The 11,743-nt window shown below is 34.7% G+C and overlaps 1 protein-coding gene across 1 annotated transcript in view; it reads right to left on the reverse strand.

Annotated features, from left to right (window-relative positions):
• trioa (trio Rho guanine nucleotide exchange factor a) overlaps positions 1 to 11,743 on the reverse strand; it is a 784,286-nt gene that overhangs the window by 358,625 nt on the left and 413,918 nt on the right. The gene's annotated exons all lie outside the window — the stretch shown is intronic.

Genomic DNA, 11,743 nt, shown 5'->3' on the forward strand with positions numbered 1-11,743 from the left:
CCGTTATTGTAGGTTATTTTGTTAGATAAGCTCCAGATTTGGCTTCAGTGCTGACTAATCTAATCTATATGCACTAATATAATATTGTATAGCTTCCTATTAAAATATGTATTTAAAAGATTGATTTGTGATGGGTGTACTTATATATGCAGAGCACTGTGTATTGTATTTATAATCAGTAATTTTTCATTACTAAGTAAATATGTATAAAATAAATATTTATTAATGTTTTACTGTGTTTTATACCTTTTTTTACATAAATATAAACAGATTTTTAAAATAATAATAAAACATTTTAAATCGCACATAAGCCACATTGTTATCACGCAATTGATTAAACCATTTACATTTATAAGACCTCCTTTTGACAAAACGTCAAAACAAAACTAGCATTATACTCAGAAAAGTTTCAAACCAAATAAAATCCAATTAACTTTGCATAATAAGTTTTACTTCGTGTAAATGTTTGCTTTCAGATTAAAAAGTCATTATGTTTATATTTGAGAACAGGTAACAATAGTTGCAGGTATGAAAAAAGTGTTGCATGCAGAACTGTTGCAAACAATTTATTTGTGTTGAATTCAAACAAACAAATTAAGTTTAATAATGTTTAACTTAATTTGTTTGTTTAAATTCAACATAAATAAATTGTTTACAACCACTTAACGTAAAAAAATGAGTAAATCCAAGAAATCATCTCTGAATAATTTTTTTCTGGTACTATAGACATTTACCCATCTGGGAGAAAAGGCTAAATTTGCTCAAATCTCTGAAACTGATATCAATTTTGCAAGAAGTATTTCTGTCATTCAATGTTGCTCTCAATGCCCCCCCCTACACACACACACACACACACACACACACTCATATATGTGTGTGATATCTTTAAAAATTATTACAAAAATTATACTAAAGCTCCCGTCCATGTTTAAAGCAATAACTTCTGGTTAACCCTAATTTAAAAATATATTACAACAAAAAACTGTTATTTGGATAAATGTAATTTAATATACTATATAGTGTACTATATAAATCTTCTGGGTTGTTTTAAATCACTCTTGGGTAAAATATAATGGTTAAAGTTGCTTTAAAAACAAGAGACCCCCTAAATTCTTCAGTTCCTATGATAAGGCTGATTTTATATGCAAAGTTCTCTGGACATTTTTGTCAGGAAAATTTAAATGGTGTGACATTTACTCACACAGAGGCTCTATTCTGTTCTATGACACAACAATGAATGCTTAATAATGTTCAAGATAAAGATGAAAAACTTTTAGTTTAACATAAGTGTGTCAATTCATTCAAAATATAAACTCACAGCAAAAAAAAAAACTGCAATACACTGTAAAAAAATGTGGTAAAAATTACAGTAAAATTTACAAGTGAACTGTAAATTAACAATAACAGTTGTGCTGTAGTTTTACAACACAATTGTAATTATTAATTTACGGTGCACTTCTAATATTTTTCAGTAGTACTGGCAATTTTTTCGGTATTACTGGCAGTTTTACAGTATTGCTGGCAAAATTCACAAGCGCAGTGTACATTAACAATTACAGCTCTTCTGTAGTGTTACAGCACTTGTAAATTGGACAGTATTACTGGCAACCAAAACTTACCAGTAATACTGTTAATTTTACAGCACTTTTTTAGTGTAGGTTTACATTTCTTAATAAATCCACATTTCTATGATGATCAATACCTGTACTACTGACACAGAAAATGTTAATACACCTTTAAGTACTTTAAATTTGTATGAAATACTGCCGAGTTGTACTTTTCACTCACTAGTATAAATACACTGTTTCTATTCGCCAGTAAGCTACCGTGAGTCAGTTACAGCAAAAATACTGTATTTACATTGACAGCATCATTTATCTTGCTGTATTTACAGTATTGCATATCTTTACTGTAAAATACACTCACAGGCCACTTTATTAGGTACACATAACTGGTACCGAGTTGGATCCACTTTTGCCTTCAGAACTGCCTTAATCCTCTGCGGCAAAGATTCAACAAGGTACTGGAAATATTCCTCAGAGATTTTGGTCCATATTGACATGATAGCATCATGCAGTTGCTGCAGATTTGGCGACTGCACATCCATGATGCGAATCTCCCGTTCAACCATATCGCAAAGGTGCTTTGGATTGAGAGCTGGTGACTGTGGAGACCATTTGAGTACAGTGAACTCATTGTCATGTTCAAGAAACCAGTCTGAGATGATTAACGCTTTATGACATGGTGCATTATCCTGCTGGAAGTAGCCATCAGAAGACGTGTACACTGTCATTTTACACAATGCAACTTTATGATAACATAATTCACAAAAATTTTGTTAACAGTGCACTTTACGAACATAATTGCCATAACCTAATATCCTAAAGGTGTTCATTTATTGTTAGCATCTGTACTGGATTCTGTGACAGACGGCTGCTCAAACTGCTTTAACTGCAACACATGTTTTTCTTCTTAAAGCTCATTTGTATTCCTCCTCCTCCTCTTGTATTTCACATATGTTAATGGAGCCATTGAAATGCAGCAGCCTTTTAAATCTGCTTCTGCGGACAATTTAATTGCCAAGAAAGTGTTGATGAACATTTTTCATTTGTGGTTTGATCTCTGCTGTCACATTTATCCAAGGTTAACTGGATCACAGATTATGAGGTTGAGGATTTTACTCAATTCTTATGTGCCCTATTTCATTAATTAAATAATAAATATCCAGTTATTGTAAGGGAGCAGGGGGGGGGGGGGGTGTAAGAAGTATTTAATATTCCCGTAGACATTAATTTGTACATTGTATACAATGTAGCAGACAGACTGTCATGCTCAATGGTTGTAAATGCAATTTAGATTTTTATGACTTTTGTACAAGTGTTATAGTCTTATATTTCGGAAAATGTCAGGATTAGACTAAACTAAGATATATTGAAAAAATCGGTAAGACATTAAAAATTCTAACAAATAACTAGTGGCTTATTAAATGGCTGTTCTAAAGATATTGGTTGTTTATTATAAAGTTGGCAGTTCTGCATTGATAATCAATGCTTAAACCTAACTTACATTATTAACTATTAGTTTATTGAGGCAAAGTCATACTTAAAGGTTTAATAATAGGGAGAATTGTACCTTAAAATAAAGTTTGATCAAATTCTTATTGGTCATGGGGTCACATACAGATCTAATCAACAAATTGTGTTTTATTTATTTGGTGCTGCAGAGATGTACAAGTTCAGAATCAATATCACTAGTTATAAAAATAAATATAAGGTAAGTAATATTCATTTACTTTGTATGTCAAGATATTTGATCACACGATCTTTTTAAACATTTTTGCTGTTTTATTGTGATCAGTTAATAATATATGGTATTAATATCAGAATATAAAATTCTGAGGTAAAATATTTGTGGAAACCATAATAAAATTCTGTATTTTATTTTTGATGAACATGCAGTATAAAATAACATTACATAAAATGACCTTTTTAAGTATATAAAATGGTTCTTATTAATGTCTTAACAGACATTTTTGATCAATTTTGTGTTCTTAAGGTTAGTAATATATATTATATAGTAGAAACAGTATATAGTTGAAGTCAAAATTATTTGCTTTTTTCATATTTCCCAAATGATGTTTAACAGAGCAAGGACATTTTCACAGTATGTCTGATAATGTTTTTTTCTTCTGGAGAAAGTTTTATTTGTTTTATTTTGGCTAGAATAAAAGCAGTTTTTAAATTTTTTAAAAACCATTTTAAGGTCAAAATTATTAGCCCTTTTAAGCAATATATTTTTCTACAGAACAAACCATCGTTATACACTAACTTGTCTAATTACCCTAACCTGCCTAGTTAAGCTAATTAACCTAGTTAAGCCTTTAAATGTCACTTTAAGCTGTATAGAAGTGTCTTGAAAAATATCCAGTAAAATATTATTTACTGTCATCATGGCAAAGATAAAAAATAAATCAGTTATTAGAGATGAGTTAAATAAATTGTAATAATTCTGACTACAACTGTATCAATATATTAGAATTCAGCTTTGAACTCCAGGAATAAATTACATTTTAAAATAGGTCCTCATTAAAGCTTAATTAAAACTAAAATTTTAATTAAATTAAATGTATTTTGCAAAATGTAACTATGCCAGGTATGTCCTACTTTCAAACTGTTCTGATCAATTTAATGTGTCTTTAATAAATTGATGATAATAATAATAATAATAATAATAATAACAATAATAATAATAATAATGTGGCATCACAGTGTCCCGTGGGTAGCGCAGCAAAAAGGTCACCGGATCAGTTGGCATTTCTGTGAGTTGGATGTTCTCCCGTGTTCGGATGGGTTTCCCCTGGGTGCTCCGGTTTCTCCCAGTCCAAAGACATGTGCTGGGTGAATTGAAGAATGTGCGTGAAAGAGTGTTTCACAGTGAAGGGTTGCGGCTGGAAGGGTATCCGCTGCATAAAACATATACTGGAATAGTTGACGATTCATTTTGCTGTGGCGACCCGTGATTGATAAAGGGACTAAGCCAAAAAGAAAATGAATGGATAATAATAATAATAATTAAATAGAACAAAATAAAAATTGTAAAGCATAAAATCTTTTTTTTTTTTTTTTTATATAAAATTGTCTTTACTGGCACTTTGTTATTATCACTATTGTTATTATCACTATTGTTATTATTATTATTGTTGTTGTTATTATCACTATTGTTATTATTATTATTGTTAATATTATTATTATTGTTGTTGTTGTTGTTATTAATATTAATCAAGAAAACTATAAATTGTGTTTTAATAAGAATTCAGCTTTGAAGACACTCCAAAATTTTTAAAGTATGTGCACCGTTATTTAAAATGGGATTAAATGTATTGATTTTAAATGAAATGAAATTGTATTCAATAAATGTAATTATAAAATGTATACTTTTAAAATAATTGACACCATTTTTCATAGTAGGTGTGGATTATAGAGCAAGTTTGACAGCCAATGTCTTTTAGGTTGTGCTGCCCTCTGCTGGCAACATCTTCCTACTGCGCTAAACGCAGACACAAGAGGGTTTAAAATATCCCCTGATTGTGTCAATGTGTATCCGAAAACATTTTACGATATATGAAACAACACTGAGCAATCCATAGCATCTCAAACTGTAATTCTGGGAGCCGCAGCTCTGCAGTTTTGCTCCAACCCTAATCAAACCCAGCCTAATCAACTAATCCTGGTGTTCAAAACTACTAGAGACTATTAAGCAGGTGTGAGTTTGAGGTGGTTGGAGCTAAACTCTGCAGAGCTGCGGCCCTCCAGCAATTTAGTTTGAGACCACTGATCTATACCTAATAAAACTGCAACTGTCTTACCCAATACATTATTTAAAATGCTCACAAATAATATGATAGAGAAATATATTATAGTCTACTGCAATTTTTTTTATTATTGCAAATGTTTAATTTTTTTCTCGATGACAGCAAGAAACTCGATTGCTTTGAACAAAGATCTCTTTATAAAATATCTTTCTTCACCTTAATATGCATTAGCTAATTTTGTGTGTGTGTGTGTGTGTGTGTGTGTGTCACGCGCACTGCAGTCTTTAGTTGACAGATTGCATAACATTCATGAGATTATTTAATATGCACTTTGGGTGTTTACATAACATCTCTCTCCTGTCTGCGAGCTTAAGAACGGATTTGATGCTGTCTCCGTTGTTGACGTCGCATATCTGATATTGATGATAGCGATATTAATATCTTAATCCTCCGGTGTGCTGAATTTGAAGCTGAATATTGATTGGTCTGTTCTCTATAATCAGCATGCGGACGCGTGAAGGCATTGACAGCTCCTCCACTTTCTGTCTTATGCTTAATGTTATTCAAACCTTACTGAGCTGTAACTCATTAACATGAAGCTTAATTACTCCCTGTCTGCCGTCTGCCTACCTCTTCATTTTGAACATTAATTAGCAATGAGGAATAATCTCTAACATGCGATCGGAGAACTGTCATACATCGGTGATGATAAATCAAGCGTGAAGTTACAACACGCGGTTATCTCTGTATATGTTTAAATCTGGGGAGAATATTCGTGCTGTTAAAATGACAGTGATACAATAACATAGTACATTAAAAGCGTTTACTGTGGAGTGTAACCCGGAGGAAAAACTCTGAAAGTGTTCTTGGTGTGTGTGTGTGTGTGTGTGTGTGTGTGTGTGTGTGTGTGTGTGTGTGTGTGTGTGTCTGTTATATAAATCCGCCATCTGTATCTTTCAGAATGACCAGCAGGTGGGAGACTAACTCACTAAACAAGGACAAGTAAATGTCACCTAGTTGTGTACAGTACATCTAGACAAAAATAACATCTGATGTTAATGCTGTTTTATTCGCTCAAATACATGTTAAAGGGGTTGTTCACTCCAAAATCTCAATTAACGCATCATTTATTCTCCTTATTAGATTATTTCTACTGTTAATCACAAAAGAAGTTTGCATGTTCTCCCTGTGTTGGCATCGGTTTCCTCTGGGTGCTCCGGTTTACTCCACAGTCCAAATAAGCGCTAAATCGTATAAACTAAGCCGTAGTGTGTGTGTATGGGTGTTTCCCAGTACTGGGTTGCAGCTGAAAGGGCATCCGCTGCACATTTGCTGGATGAGTTGTGGTTCATTCCACTGTGGCGATCCCCTTTAAAACTTCATTAGTTCGTTTTTCTGTTGAACACAAAAGAGGATGTTTTAAAGTGTATTGAAATGTACAGTGTATTTTGCCAGCACACTTAAAAAATTTGTTAATCCACTGAAAAAAAAGTTTGGGTAACGCTTTATTTTGATGGTCCATTTAAGTATTAGTAGACTGAGTATTGATACTGCTGCTAAACAGACATTTAACTGACTATAAGAAACTACATGTCGACTTACACTAATTCTAACCCCAACCTAACAGTCTACTGGCATGAAGATGCAATGTAACTTAACAAACGAACCCATCAAATTAAAGTGTGGCCAAAGTTTGTTTTGATCATTTTTAGTTATAGTTTGACTATTAGCTTTGTGTTTGAAGTCTTTCTATGTTGACGTCAGGTAGAATATAGAGCTAGATCAGTCCTAAAAATGAAAAAATTTACAAAATAAAGTTCATACATGCACAGCACGAATCACATTTGCAAAATGCAATTTGTAAAATGAAAACAGAATTCATAAATGGCCCATTTCCACTGAGTGGTACGGTACGGTTCGGTTTGGTACACTTTCATGGCCGTTTCCACTGTCAAAAACCGAACCAAACCGAACCGTACCACTTTTTCGGCACCCTTTCGAAAGGGTACCAAAAACGAGAAAGGGTACCAAAAGGTGGAGCAACACACGCAGCCGAATGCTGATTGGTTACAGAGATACATCACGAGCTTTTGGAGCTAGACAGATTGTAAACAGAGAGATTACATGGAAATACTATGTGCATATAATAACAAGCCATGGATGACCCGAGCTCAAACAAACCTTGTCGTCGTCTTGATAAACAGACACAAAGCCAAGAAGAAAAATCTGCCATGTCCTGTTGTTGCTTTACGAGCCTTTATTTGCTTTATTCGCTTTCTTCCGGGAGCTCGCGATCGCGTCTATATTTGAAATAACGAACTTCTTGAGCTGATGATAATAATGTGTGCGTGATTATTGAAGTGTCTCCGTCATCTGATCCATTCAGAAAGAAAAGGACAAGCGCGAGAGTGAAGCGCGAAAAAAAAGAGAAGCCCGACAAAACTCAAGATCAAAATTGTTTTAGCATGAATCATGAACAAACTGCCATATTTATCTTTGCCTTTTGGACTATTATGAACTGGGAATGACAAAATTACTCTCAAACAGAGCTTAACATTACATTTGCTGGTGAAGATTACAGACACAGAGAGGTTTGCGCTGACTGTGGGTTATATCGTGTGTGTTTTTGAACTAAAATAAGTACTAAATGTCTGCTGTGTGTAGTTTTTCTGTAATTAATAATATATCGCAGACTGTAAGGGGCTGTATGTTTTAATTTATGTTGCATTTATATATTTATTTAATGTAATTGCAAACGTTACAGAAGCCTATTTCGCACTGTCATTGATCTGCTGTTGTAATCAAATCCTGTTCATAGAAGTTAGTAATAAACATTTATAAACAATTATTTGTGTATAAAGCATCTGTTTTGTGAGAAGTGCTTCTCATATTATATGTAAGCGACCCCTACAGCTTTACTGTAGACAATTATTCGACTTAAACTTTCTGTCGTACACCACGCCCTCCAAAAGGGTATACTTGGTAGTGGAAATGCAAGCCTGATAAAGGTGACCTGTACCGACCTGAACCGTACCGTACTGTACCACTCAGAAAAAACGAGCCAAAATACAACACACAATTTGAGAATTTGCTAGTAAAAATTCTGAATTCGCTCATTTAAAAGCTTCACAGACGTAGCTGCTGTTTGTGTTTTTATCATTATGTTTAATTCAGAGTTTTTAATCTGGAGTTAAACCGCTTACTCTGCTTAGATGTAGTCTTTAATGCAGACCTCCTGCTGATTTCGACCAGTTTGATTGTGGGTAAAAATGTGAGACTCTCTAATGAAGCTGTCCATCTTGTGACGGTTTTTACACTTTTCTAATGTGGGATCACAAGAAACATCGCAAGTAACAGAGGTGTAAAAACTATAAGACCTAATTCACAGATATGAAGTGAAGCAGTTGGCACTCTTTTGTGTATGAATATTATGTACAGCACCACTTCTGAACATCTGGAGACGTTTCTTAAAATGCAACAAAAAGACAATGATTTGTTCATTGCTTTTACAATTTATTTAATTGAAAAATATATATATATATTTTTTTAAAAATTCAGTGAGCAAATAGATTTTAAATATAAACAATTTTTGATTTTGATGGCTGCATCACACTTCATATACAGTTGAAGCCAGAATTATTAGCCCTTTTGTAAATTTTTATTTTTTAAATATTTCACAAGCAGGGCAGCACGGTGGCTCAGTGGTTAGCACTGTCGCCTCACAGGAAAAAAAAAAAAGGTTGCTGGTTCAAGTCCTGGCTGGGCCAGTTGGCATTTCTGTACATCTTTGCAATGACTCAAATAACTAGAAGTCATCTGGAATGGCAAAGAAAGTGTTCTTGCAGGACTCCCAAAGTTCATCAAGATTGTTTAGATTCATCTTCAATACATCCTCCTTCATCTTACCCCAGACATACTCAATAATGTTCATATCTGGTGACTGGGCTGGCCAATCCTTGGCCCTTGAACTTCTTTGCTTTCAGAAACTTTGATTGACCTGTAGCGCATGTGTTTGAAAGAACCGGACATCAACACATGGATAACATACAAACTCCACACAGAAATGCCAACTGACCCAGCGGGGACTCGAACCAGCGACCTTCTTGCTGTGAGGTGACCACTGAGCCACCATGTTGCCCCTGCTTATACTTAGTTCATGTAATTAAATACATTAATTAGCTCAACTAATGAAATATTACTGTAATGTGTGAACAAAATCTTATATATCGTGCCTTTTCTTAATATAATATAATTAAATGCTCAAACTTTATTTAAATGGGTTTGTATATAGAGCTTACATGGTGTGTATTGATTCACACATCTCAGGGGATTTTCTTTTTGTTTGTTTACACAATCAAATAAATCCACAAATCTGATATAAAAGCAGCGTTTGAGATGGCAGGTTAAATGTGAACCTGGATCAGAAGTTACAGTACCTAACATGTGACTCGGCACTACACTTGCCACATGACAGCATGTGACTGCAAGACCCTATACAAACAGAAGAGAGAGAGAGAGAGAGAGAGAGAGAGAGAGAGAGAGAGAGAGAGAGAGAGAGAGAGAGAGAGAGAGAGAGAGAGAGAGAGAGAAAGAAAGACTGAGGTACGAACTGTAAAACAAATGTCTGCGATATTAATGATTAAAAAAATCTGTAATCTGGTTAACAGTAGGTTTCCTCAATATATATGTTGAATAACTGTAAATTGACGTTCAAAGGTATTCCTTGCATGGCAGGTCACTTAATATGCTGTTTTGTTTACATTACTGTCGTTCTTGTTAGCTTTTTTTTCTCATCAGTGATGAACATTAGAGTTTTATGTTACATCTCATGTTGATAAATAAGGTTTGTTTGCATTACTGAGCACTATATATTACCATGTTTCTTTGCTTATGGAAAAGTTCATTGTGATGAGCTCATCACTACATGCTTATGGTTGTTTTTTGGTCTGTGTTACACAGATGGTTGGTATTTAGGATTGCACAGTGGCTCAGTGGTTAGCACTGTCGCCTCACAGCAAGAAGATGGCTGGTTCGAGTCCCGGCTGTAGCAGTTGGCGTTTCTATGTGGAGTTTGTCGGCTTGCATGTGGGTTTCCTCCTGTTTCCCCACAGTACAAACACTTGAATGAACTATGTTGAATGAACTATGAATGTGAGAGTTTATATGGGTGTTTCCCAGTACTGGGTTGCAGTTGGAAGGGCATCTACTGTGTAAAACATATGTCGGATTAGTTGGCGGTTCATTGCACTGTGGTGACCCCTGGTAAATAAGGGACTAAGTCGAAGGAAAATTAATGAATGGTTAGTATTTCAAAACATTGATGTTTGACAAAAAGAGTTGTGAAATGTGGTAATTTCCTGTAAAATTTAGAAATTTAAAGGGATATTTCACCCAAAAATGTAGAATTTACTCACCCTCAGGTGGTTTCAAACCTTTATGGGTTTCTTTCTGCTGTTGAACACAACAAAATATTTTGTAGCTGAAAACCTGTAACCATTGACTTCAATAGTATTTTTCCCACTATGTAAGTCAATGGTTATAAATTTTCAGCTTTCTTCAGGCGTGTCTTTTTTTTCTCCAATTAAATGAAAGCAGAGGCGGGGTCTCCATTAAGGTGACAGAAGAGTTTGTGTGGTCAAGATGACTTTGGAGATTTTTAAAGATGGAAGAGAGACTATTCGCAACTGTTTTTTGAGTTTTCCAGAGCTGTATGGCTTCACAAATCATGAATATCACAATATTAATAAATATTACAATCAATTATAACAATATTAACAGCAGCGCTCGTGCAATATGCAGCTTATTAAGTGGTTGCCTAGTGACATTCGACAAAACAAGAATGGGAATGGGTGTTCAGTGTGATCGGCCGGCCACTAAAAGTTCATTCATTCATTTTCTTGTCGACTTAGTCCCTTTATTAATCCGGGGTCGCCACAGCAGAATGAACCACCAACTTATCCAGCAAGTTTTTACGCAGCAGATGCCCTTCCAGCTGCAACCCATCTCTGGGATCATCCACACACCCATTCACACACACACACTCATACACTACAGACAATTTAGCCTACCCAATTCACCTGTACCGCATGTCTTTGGACTGTGGAGGAAACCGGAGCACCTGGAGGAAACCCACACGAAGGCAGGGAGAACATGCAAACTCCACACAGAAACGCCAACTGAGCCGAGGTTCGAACAGCGACCCAGCGACCTTCTTGCTGTGAGGCGACTGCACTACCTACTGCCCCACTGCCTCGCCGCCCCTAAAAGTCCCCCACAAAATTAAAATAATGTTATTATAAGTATTGGTAGCTCTTAAGATATCTATAAGCTAGTGCGCTCCAAAAGAGTGACAAAATTTGTGTTTAAAAGTCATAAAACTTACATAAACATGTAAAGCTTATAGTTTATTACTTCCACCTAAATGGATCAACA

The sequence above is a fragment of the Danio rerio genome, chromosome 19, assembly GCF_049306965.1.
Source record: "Danio rerio strain Tuebingen ecotype United States chromosome 19, GRCz12tu, whole genome shotgun sequence".
NCBI lineage: Eukaryota > Metazoa > Chordata > Actinopteri > Cypriniformes > Danionidae > Danio > Danio rerio.